The sequence below is a fragment of the Mytilus galloprovincialis genome, chromosome 6, assembly GCF_965363235.1.
Source record: "Mytilus galloprovincialis chromosome 6, xbMytGall1.hap1.1, whole genome shotgun sequence".
NCBI classification, from domain to species: Eukaryota; Metazoa; Mollusca; class Bivalvia; order Mytilida; family Mytilidae; genus Mytilus; species Mytilus galloprovincialis.
Genome location: NC_134843.1, coordinates 50,893,163 through 50,904,466, shown reverse-complemented (window position 1 = coordinate 50,904,466; position 11,304 = coordinate 50,893,163). Strand labels below are relative to the sequence as shown.

Below are 11,304 nucleotides of genomic sequence, written 5' to 3'. Positions count from 1 at the left end.
TCAATGTTACACGATATCCCCACTATTGTTGAATTAAAAAACTAAGTTTAAGGGATATCATATTTGGTTGAGCTTGTGACTGGTAGCTCTCAATTAAGACTTCCTTTAGGATATTGTTGCTTGTAACTCACTAGAACACATTATCACAATGAACCGCTATACAATGTTATCGTTTTTTTAAGAATTCTTAACAACAAGGACGTTTGCTAATAATATGTGGCGATGTTTGTATGTTTATGAGCAATGTTCTATGTAACAAAATAAACAAGATCTTTGTGATCATAACGGGATCAAACTTTAAATGCGGTTCGTTACATTTGCGAAATGTTTACGCAACATCAGACAGAAACTAGACATAACAATGTGGTGTTCTATAATTCAATAATTGATTACTTCTTTTTGTATTACATAATATGTTGGAGTGTAAAAACGTTGATTGAAGCACATTGTGTATGCAGCGCAAAAGCTACAATCGCGTATATCGAATTTAAATGATAGATTCAGACCTTGTTTTGCACTTTTAAATTTATAGAAGGGATACTATTGAGTTTAAGAATCATAATAAATAACATTTTCTTTTTACAAACGTAGAAGGTTTAAAGGACAATAAACTTTACGAATCTGCGGGGAACGATTTTGGTCAAGGAACCACGAAAGTTGGATACGAAGTTAATGATCAGAAAAGACAAAACAAACATGGAACCGACAACTCTGCATTTCAAGAAACAGCACTTTACAGTGTTGTTCAGAAGAAAACAGGTAAAGAACATTGCTTTATATTGATGATTTGTTTAACGTCTTGATAAACTGTTTAAACAAGATGTATCTGCAATTAACGAGATAATATGTGTTATTAACTTGCATTATATTTGCGTTACTTGTACTTTTTGTTCAAAATAATTGGAGGCATGCAATATATGTCAAGTTAGAATGTTGATTATGAATATGCATTTAAACCATTAACTGGCTTCGATACTAACAAGGACAAATCGGAGAAATTATACAGTTCCTAATTAAAAAAAAATTGACGTATAATGTTTGGAATATGGGACACTCCGATTTCGTATGATTATCCCAGGTACTTTAAGCTTTCCTTCAGTAACTTAAAGCGATCTAAATGAACAAAAAAAGTATATGACACTCGAATTACTCGTTAAAGTGATAGGATCTACTTGTGCATCCACATTGTGTAAAGAAAGGACACGGGAAATGTGTCAGATTTCTTCAAATTGTTGAATGCTTGCGTATTGAAATCTTAAATCTATTCGATCATTAATCAAGTACTTTGTTTCTTCTTTACAAGGCCAAGAAGGAGTCCGTATCAAAGAAAATAAAGACAATGACAAAGGAAAGACAAATAAGGTAAAAAAAATAACAAAAATGAGGATGTCCAAGAACCAAGTGGTAAAGAATCTTCTAAACAGGTGAAGTTTCTATACATTTTTCAAAATAAGTCGAGCACTTTTAATTTCATATTATAGACAATTGAAAACAAAGATCGTACGAAGGTATCACACCTAGTAGTATACCGCTGTTCGAAAGCCACAGATCAATTACGATTAAACAAATCAGAGTTACAAACTAAAACCGAGGGAAACACATCAACTATAAAAGGAAAACAACGGAACAACAGAAACACTGAAGTGCAACAAAAAAACAAACGACAATGCAACACACACTGAAACGAACTAGAAGATAACAAAAAAACGTGCAAAAAACTAAGGCCGTTCTACCACCATGATTACTTCATCTAAAATATCCCATTTTAATAATATCAATATGGATAAAATGGGAATGCCTTCACTTTACGCATCTATGTATTTCTAACCACAACATTTAAAACACAATATTTTTCAACTTTCAGAATTTGAACAAAGATGGACTTCAGTATGCTGATCTTGTCTTCAGTAAATCTAAAACAGGCCCGAAATTTGTTATTCGTGGACTTGAAAACCGAACTATTTATGCAGTAGTTGACACTACACAGAAAATAGATCCGTTACCAGAAAGTGATGACGAGGAACCAAGTGACAAGAACACTTAACAATGAGGAATCTGGCATATAATTCATTTACAAATTTAAGTAGTTACTCGAGTGTTTAGAAATCTGTATATTTTCATACCTGAAGATATATTTTACCCTCAAATGTAAATGATACTGATATCCACAAAATAACTACATTGGTTTATTTATGATTGTAAATGATAGCAAGGCTTGTTGTGTTCAATACTTAAAACATTCCATCATGTTTTCAGATTTTAGTTTTGATTATAGAAATATTGATGGCGTGCTTATCTATTTGTCAAAGTGTCTGCTTTGATTGTTCCTAGTGCAGCTTTGTAAATAAATGGGTATCAAACATAGCAACAAAATGACACAAGTCGGAAATAATTATACATGACCTGTATATGAAATTATTAAAAAATATTTTAGTGTAATTGTAAGATATAGATCAAGGTGCGAACGAAATATAAAAATGAAAAGATATGGTATGATTGCTAATGAGGCAAATATCTACAATACCAAATGAAATTTAAGTAAACAACTATAGGTCTGCGGCCTTCAAAAAATTGTAAGATACAGTCGGCCAGAAATACAGAAAACCATTTTATTCGAAAAATCAATATTCCGAAACATGTTTTTTAATTCAACGGCCTAAATTTACGTAAGAATGACTTTCACTCTAAATTTACCAGTTTTACATTTTTACCTGTTATATGACTTTTTCAAAAATAGGAAGAAATTGACAGTTGTCACTTTGAAGCCGATCACTCAGTCCATTTATTCTTGTATATGATGGGTCATCTGATTCTTTTTCTTATAAAAATAAGGAGACGTCGTCATTTTTCGTATGCTTGCCAATGAAGAGAATGTTAGTTCAAATGAAGTAGATTTAAGAAAATATAGACCAATGTCGTTTTTATCTTGTTTCATCAAACAGTTTAATTGTATTTATTTACAATGAAGATACCTTTCATTCGCTTGTGTTTATTGTATATTTCGTTATATTGTGCCAATCATGCTTTCATTGTTATATTTTTCAACTGTGATGAAAAATATAAATCCGCTTTCTGTTTTACAGGAGACAATAATTTATAAATATTATTGCTGATGATCAGCATTTAGAATAGCTGCGGAACCGTAGCTCAGGTCCTTATATTATTTTTTGACTGTGAGGACCATACATCTATGGTCCGCAAATAGTCAAAAAATAACATAAGGACCTATGAGCTACGGTTCCGCAGCTACATTTAATTATAATACTTCAAAACATCCGTCATAAAATGACACAGAATATAGCTATCATTCTGTATGTTAATATTTGGGTAGGAGTGGAATAAAGGTAACAACCGATAATCTGTATTTTTTTTAACTGTTTATTATTCATATCAAATAAAGTGATTTGATTTATCTGCATGTATTTTATTTATTATTTATCAAATACAACTAGTATGCATATTCACCAGTTCAAAAGTTATTACTATAAAAAGAGCATACTCGAAAATGCCTTCATTCCTTAATATGATAATCAACGACGGCATTCTCCGAGACTTTTAGACACTGCTTCGTTTCTCGTATACCAGTCCAGAAATGCGTTTGACATCACCTCACCAATGATTACAAGATGACTATGGCTGACATACATCAGTGCTTTAGTAGTAAATTTAAACAGCTGAGATTTACAGTACGCAACCCTTTTCATAAATACATGTATTTTTAATATTGTGAAATATATACCGTATCATATATATTTTTTTTGTGAAAAAAAAGAACTAAAGCTTTGTTATTTATACTTCTAACCCCATGACATTTTCTGCATAAAACTATATGGATGTTGTCGGGAAGCTTTGAAAACAACTGTTTCAGGGCATGATGTTATCCTTAACTGACAACTAATCATATTCGATAATTGAATAGTACCATTTTACAAAGGTCCAAGTTTGTTGGGGTCCAATATGTCTATAGCTCGAAATAACCCACACCTAGATCATCCTATATAGTAATACTAAGACATCGACCATATTTTTTTTTTAAAGTTTTAAATGGAAAGCAGAAACAAACTTTTTTCAAAAAGAATTATAAATTCATTAGATACACAGGCTTTCTTTTTTAATCACTTTTTTTCTCTCCAAATCAGACAACTAATCAAACATGCCTCCGTCACAAAAGATACTGAATGGTCAGTACTTAAAGTATGTACATTTTCGGGTTTATTGAAATCTAGAAGTCAAAAAGGCCATGATTGATACCAAATGATCACAGTAAAAGTTATTTTACAATAACTCCATCAGTGTGGTTGTCTTCAGGGCGGATTCTCAGGATTTGTTTTAATCTTTTATAGTTGTGTTTTAGATGGAACTAGAATTATTGAGAACCGTGATGGTAAATCTTACACTTTTAACCCCGCCCTGGCCCTCACCCCAACTGCATAATAAAAGTTGCATGCTTTTCAAAGGTTTTAGTATAAGCTCGGGATATACTACATCGGTTCCCCTACATATACTAGTATATTGAGTGTCATGTCTAAAGATGATCCACCGTTCGGAAATGGCCGCATATTGTCGCCATATTTCATGGATTCGTGTTTTTAAAAGCACGTTTGGTGTCATAACTGTTTGTCATCTTTTTTTCTGGGTTATGGGTTTGTATTTGTCTCGTGATTTTTACTAATTTTTGAATATCACTGCATTTGTCTTCATTTTTAGCAATACAAAACAAGTTAAGTGTTACAAGGGGTTGATAAAAGACCAAAGAGGGCGAGTAGATTTATCTAACCCATATATATTTATTTATGTAGTTGATAAAGGTGAAACTTCACTCCATTTGGTACTAAAAAGGGGAACAGAAGATATAATAAAAAGAAGGCAAATCAAGAGACAAAACAATTCCTGGGACTAAAACAGCAAAGGATTTTCACTAGACACACAAACGCCAAAATATAAAGAAAATAACACAACTGGACACCTCAAACGAAAAGGGTGAACGAGGATAGGACCCAGCAGTTGGAATAAGCATATGCATACTCGGAGTAACTCCAAGGCATAAAGACAAATATCCCGTATGAAATGAATCATGTTAATCGGACTAGACTGACAACCGCTGATATTATCGAAAATGGGAGAAAATTTACCCATACACTTATGCCTGATGTATTGTTGTAATAATGAGCTGTCAGAATACGACATGTCGGAGTAATGGGATATCGACTCATAATATGAGGATGTCGGATTAATGGAGTATCACAATTACAATAGTCACTAGACTGCATGCCCGTGGCTTGAGACAAATACATTAACAATGTGGTGGGTTTAAACCATGTTGAAACAACCCTCCATTAATATGTATTATATGTTTCTGATTTAAACTAGTCCCTAACAGCTACTTTTTTGTTTGACATGTCATATTTTTGTAAGGTGACATGTGGTTGGAACACCCTTTTAAAATGGCTACATTCACGCCTGCAGTCAAACTTGAAAACCATATGTGTGGAGTTCAGTAATGCCTCTTCAATATGCTTTCAATATATCTATATAAACTAGGAAACACAACTACATATATTTTTCAATATTTTAATCAATGAAAAGAGTATAAGATAGTGTCTTGATTTATCCTACAAATTGATTCTGTGAAAAATCATGTTAATAAATAGTTTCATAAAAAGTATTTTTTTATACATTTTTGCTATATAAATATTTTTAACAACTGAATATTCTCTCCGTGTTATACAAATAATGAACATGATAATCCACTAAACTGTAGATCAAGTGCTCATAACGTGATTTTACTTAATAATCAAAGTGCATGTCTGCTCTGAAAGGGTAAATATTGCTTTCCTTTAGAAGTTGGTGCTCACTAAATAAGTTTGTGTTGTATAAAGCATTGGAAGGCAATACTATGAGTTGGGAGTTACTATTGTAGTTGGTTCATCTATAATTTTTGACAAAGGAATGCAACTCCAATTATAAATATTACTTTAACGATGATATCATTGATATTTTTCATTCTTGACAAGTATGGTTTTTCATATACATATACATCTTTTGTTACTTCAATATCTTAGCATGCGCTTCATTAATGAAATACAGAAATATGATGTGTAGAATGATGTACCATTGATGAAGTTCGGATAAATGATAATCATCAAGCCAGCCACATATGGATTTTGAATCCATGAAAGCAATCGGTACCCCTACTCAAAAGATTTCTTTTTATATAAAACATCGATTGCTATGTCTATACCATAGTGCTGTATGTAAGGGTCAACTCGTTCAGTTGTTTTAGCATACTGATGATTCATTATTATTCGTTGGATACCAATTTTTGTGGGTTTCGTGGGTACAAGTAAATCACGAATTCAAATGTTCGACGAATTAAAAATATGTAATGGCTTTGTTTGAACATATTTTCAAAACAACGAAATCAGTTATCCACGAAAATGCAAGTTTTCCTCAATCCACGAAAACTGATACCCACGAAAATAAATAAATCCACAGTATAATGTCAACAGACAAATTAAATGTTTTATTAAAATTAAATTAAAAATATACAAGTAGGCATTATGATACACTAGTAATGTTTGGGACCCTTTATAGCTTGCTGTTTGATGTGAGCATAGGCCCCGTGTTAAAGGCCGAGGCATTATGATACACTAATAATGTTTGGGACCCTTTATAGCTTGCTGTTTGATGTGAGCCTAGGCCCCGTGTTAAAGGCCGTACTTTGACCTATAATGGTTTACTTTTATAAATTGTTACTTGGATGGAGAGTTGTCTCTTAGGCATTCATACCAACACAAAAGAAGAAGAAGCCGTGACTAAGTTGTAAAACTTGTGTCTGATACGTTTGCCATTTTTAACAATAGAAGGTCAGCGGCTCCTGGCTAGAACCAGAAACTTTGATACTAATTTTATAAGGAAAGGTTAATCCTGAACAGTTTTGGTTATTTGCATAAGTTGCGTTTTTTGTCATTTAGCTCTTAAATACTTCCGATTTTGTTTTGAATGTTATTGATGAAAGTTGGCCAAGTGAAGCCCTTCGAACTATCAAAATGTGATACATTTCTCATTCCCCAAACCGCATTTTGATAAGTTTAAATCTTAATGTTGTGTTTCTATTGTGTCGTAGTTTTCCTATCATATTTGATGTGTTTCCCTCAGTTTTAGGTTGTAACCCGGATTTGTTGGGTTTTTTTCTCAATCGATTTATGAATTTCGAACAACGGTATACTACTGTTGTCTTTATTTAAAATAAGACACAAAAGCAGTACTTTTGATGGCTTTTTATTTAGTTCCTTTCCACTCGGAATTTTACAAAAGTAATTGAAATATTTCAGTTTTTAAACAAGCTATTATATTGCCACAAATTCTCTTATCTGCGTCAGCATTTTTTTCCACCTTTGAGCATCCCTCTTATTTTTGTTCTTCTTATTACGTAATTAACTCATGAACAAAGTGTTTACTAAGTAATAATGTCCGAATATAAGTGGAAAAGGAAGTGTGCATCGGAAAGTTGCATGATAAATTAACAATTTATGTTATACAATACAACTTTTGTAATCCTCCCGCTAATTGTTTTTTTTTTTCAGTATAAAAGAACGTCTGAAGATGCTTTCGTTTTGCATAGTTTTGTTATTTGTCGCATCTGTGGATTGTTCCCTTAGTAAATTAAATGGAAGAATTCCTGCAATTAATGGCAAAGGTGTGCCTTTGACGGTGGATTTTGATGTATCGGAATTTAACAAAAATTTGGAAACGATAGTGAAAGAAGACTTAGTAGCAGAGATAAATGGTAACAACTTAAAGAAAATTACTTCCATTAGGAAGAGTTCAAATACTAATGTTGCCTTGGAATCTTTATTAATCACATAATAGGACCGCTGTTTGACTTTCAATATGTAAATCAATATAACCCGGACTTCAACCGACTGACAGTAGAAATCATGATTTTGTGATTGCTTCTTTGTATTGACAGTGCAATTCAGCGAATCTTATTTGAATGAAAATCGATAAGCGAATGTCCGCAAACTGGTTACCATATAATGCGGCAACAATTATAAATTTACTTTTGAAATGTGTGTGCACGGTGTTTGTTTTTAATCATGTTTATTATTTTGTAGACAAATTCACTAGCTATATCAACGGAAGCAGGATAACAGAGCTTGTTGAGACCGTTTGCAAGCATGAGATTACATTACTAAAAGAGGATTTGATGAAAGGTATAAACTTGTAAAACACATATATATACTATCCTCCATAAATAATGGCAATTTTCAAATTCTTACTAAATTTAGATTAAGTAATCACAAATTAAGAGTTGAAACTGGTCGTCATGTACGCTGGGTAAACATGTCCGGTAAATTAGAGAATATTCCACGATGTGCAAGACTTTGTCAATATTGTAATTTGAATGTGACTGAGGATATACTCCATTTTTTGTTGGAATGTCCTTTAAATATGTAACTTCAAGAACCATTTTACTTAATTATTTATTTATGGAATATCCAAAACTAAGAATACTTAATTCGAAAAACCTATTTATATGGATTATGACAAATGATGATGATAATTTTATTAAAAATTTATGCAAATATTTGACTTCAAACTTAGAAGTGAGAAATAATACTGGTAAGTAAAAATCGATACAGGTTTTAATGATAATATCTGGTGAAGAGTTATCTTTATTTTGCCGAACTGACAATGTCGTATATATATATATATACTGTTCTTTTGTTTTTATATGAATCATATTATAATGTTTAATTTTATATTGTTTCTAAACATGTATTTATGTTTTGTTTATTATGATTTATTTGTTTGTAATTGATATACCTATATGGGCCCTTTGATTAGGAAATAAACATATTTGATTTGATTATTTGATTTGATTGATATGTATATACAATATGATTTTATATGAATCCAGAAAACGTTTTTAAATAAAATTGAGAATGGAAATGGGGAATGTGCCAAAGAGACAACAACCCGACCATAGAAAAAAACAACAGCAGAAGGTCACCAACAGGTCTTCAATGTAGCGAGAAATTCCCGCACCCGGAGGCGTCCTTCAACTGGCCCCTAAACAAATATATACTAGTTTAGTGATAATGAACGCCATACTAATTTCCAGATTTTACACAAGAAACTAAAATTAAAATAATACAAGACTAACAAAGGCCAGAGGCTCCTGACTTGGGACAGGCGCAAAAATGCGGCGGGGTTAAACATGTTTGTGAGATCTCAACCCTCCCCCTATACCTCTAGCCAATGTAGAAAAGTAAACGCATATTAAAACATGTCTAATTTTTCAAAATCATCATTTATTATGTGTGATGGGATGTGCTTGGGCTCAGAAACAGTTTCAGCAATCACGTTTATCAGAGAATATCAATCATTTAAGCGTTAAGGATGTATTTATGTAAAATCTAAAAAAATCAAGAAATTAAAATTGATACTACGTCGAAAGAGCACCAGTTAAAACAAACAAAATAACCTAAAAAATATTCATTGATATGTCATGGAGCTCCTTTTTGAGATATTTGAGTTTTAAAAAATGGCGGGAAAAAGGCTGACTCGGACTTTTTTGTTATATTTACAATGATTCTACAATGGTATTATTTGGGTCTCTAATCGAAAGAACAAAAATCAAAAATCTGCTTAAATTTTGGAAAATGGCCTTTTATGGGCTATTAAAGTATTTTATGAAAAGAAAAATGGGTGTTATGGGGCAAAATATTTTATCCTGTATTGATGGGGACAAAACAAGAAGTCCGAAAATCTGACACCAATTTCCAAAACCTCACCTAAGTACATCCTTAACATTTTTTTAAACATTACATTCATAAAACATGAAAAAATGATGTCTTACGCCAACATTGTCAGTGGATAAGAGAGGTTTTATATATTACAATTTCAAAAAAAAATACAAATCGTAATTTTGGGTGAGGTGGTAACGATATCCGAACGAACAGTGACTTGTCTTACTGGTAACTTTTTTATTTCAAAGATTTCCGTATCTGTTGTAGTTTTCAAATTAATGGGGGAAAACAAAAGAATGGTTAAATTTTTCAAGATTATAGGATGAAATAATACAAAATGGCGAAAAAAAAAAATCATCATTTTAGGAAAATAACTACACGAGAGGTAGTCAGACAGTTTTTGGGGAAATACGAACTCATTATTCTCAACAGTTTTTTAACTGACCAGGACAAAACAAAAGGCTGATTGATCTAATAACTAAAGAATAAAATCATATAAAATATGTTTTATTGACCTCATTTGTAAAACAGTGTCTTGTGTACTATTATTTGTCTGTTTGTCTATTTCCTTTTTAGCCATGATGTTGTCAGTTTATTTTCGATAAATGAGTTTGACTGTCCATCTGGTACCTTTTGCTCCTCTTAAGTATCTGAAAATAACTCATCAAAAATTCATAATTTACTTTATATAATGGTTAAATATTTATTTTGCAGAGATAAAAAACAAACCAACTTTCTTTGCTTTTCTGAAATCCAACATTATCTTCTCAGGAGACGACGTTCTCAAATTTGATGAGGTAACGACTAATATTGGACAAAACTATAACCCATCAACAGGCGTGTTTACGGCACCAAATGAAGGCGTCTATCAAATATCATGCGTCATGGTGTCTGTGCGGAGAACAAATGTTCATTACTGGCTGTATAGAAACGAGGAGAGATTTTCTTATGGCTATGTAAGTGCAACCGCTCATGCGAACTCTAATACACAGAATTGGATACTTGAATTGAAGAAAGGCGACCGTGTCTTCATCCAGCACAGAACGTCTCGAGGAGAAACCGTTCACGGTTTACGTCATTCATATTTTTCCGGGCATTTGCTATTCTAATTTTTCAGTTTGTCATTTCATGATAAATTGTTACTGGAAGTTGTTTTAATTTGTTTGTAATACAAGCTTAATTCGAGCGAGACTAATTTAATTGTTTTGCTTAACGTCAGTGGTACGAGCAGATTTTAAAATCGTGATGTTTAAAACTAAAACGACAGTGTAATAATCAATACTCATTTTCTGTATTAATTACTTAAATAGGATATTATTTAATCCTAAAGACAAAAAAACCTTGCATAAGCATGGTTCCGTTTATGTTTTGGCTGTATAAATATGCAGAGATTGGAAGATAGAGCTAATGCCTGATGTAGGCAACGTGCCATGCTCCCTGTGCGTCGAAAAAGGCAACGCTCTTTGCACGTCAAAAACCCTTTCGACGGACATTTTTTTGATTTTTTTGATTTTTTTTTTTGTGGACTGAGGAACAAATATTTTGCTCG

General features: G+C 32.2%; 1 long non-coding RNA gene across 1 annotated transcript; it reads left to right on the top strand.

Annotated features, from left to right (window-relative positions):
- The first annotated feature begins 7,424 nt into the window (after positions 1-7,424).
- On the top strand, positions 7,425-10,900 carry LOC143079815 (uncharacterized). Its single transcript, XR_012979488.1, has 3 exons — positions 7,425-7,789; positions 8,118-8,216; positions 10,470-10,900. It is a non-coding gene; the product is annotated as an uncharacterized LOC143079815 (long non-coding RNA).
- Positions 10,901-11,304: the final 404 nt, after the last annotated feature.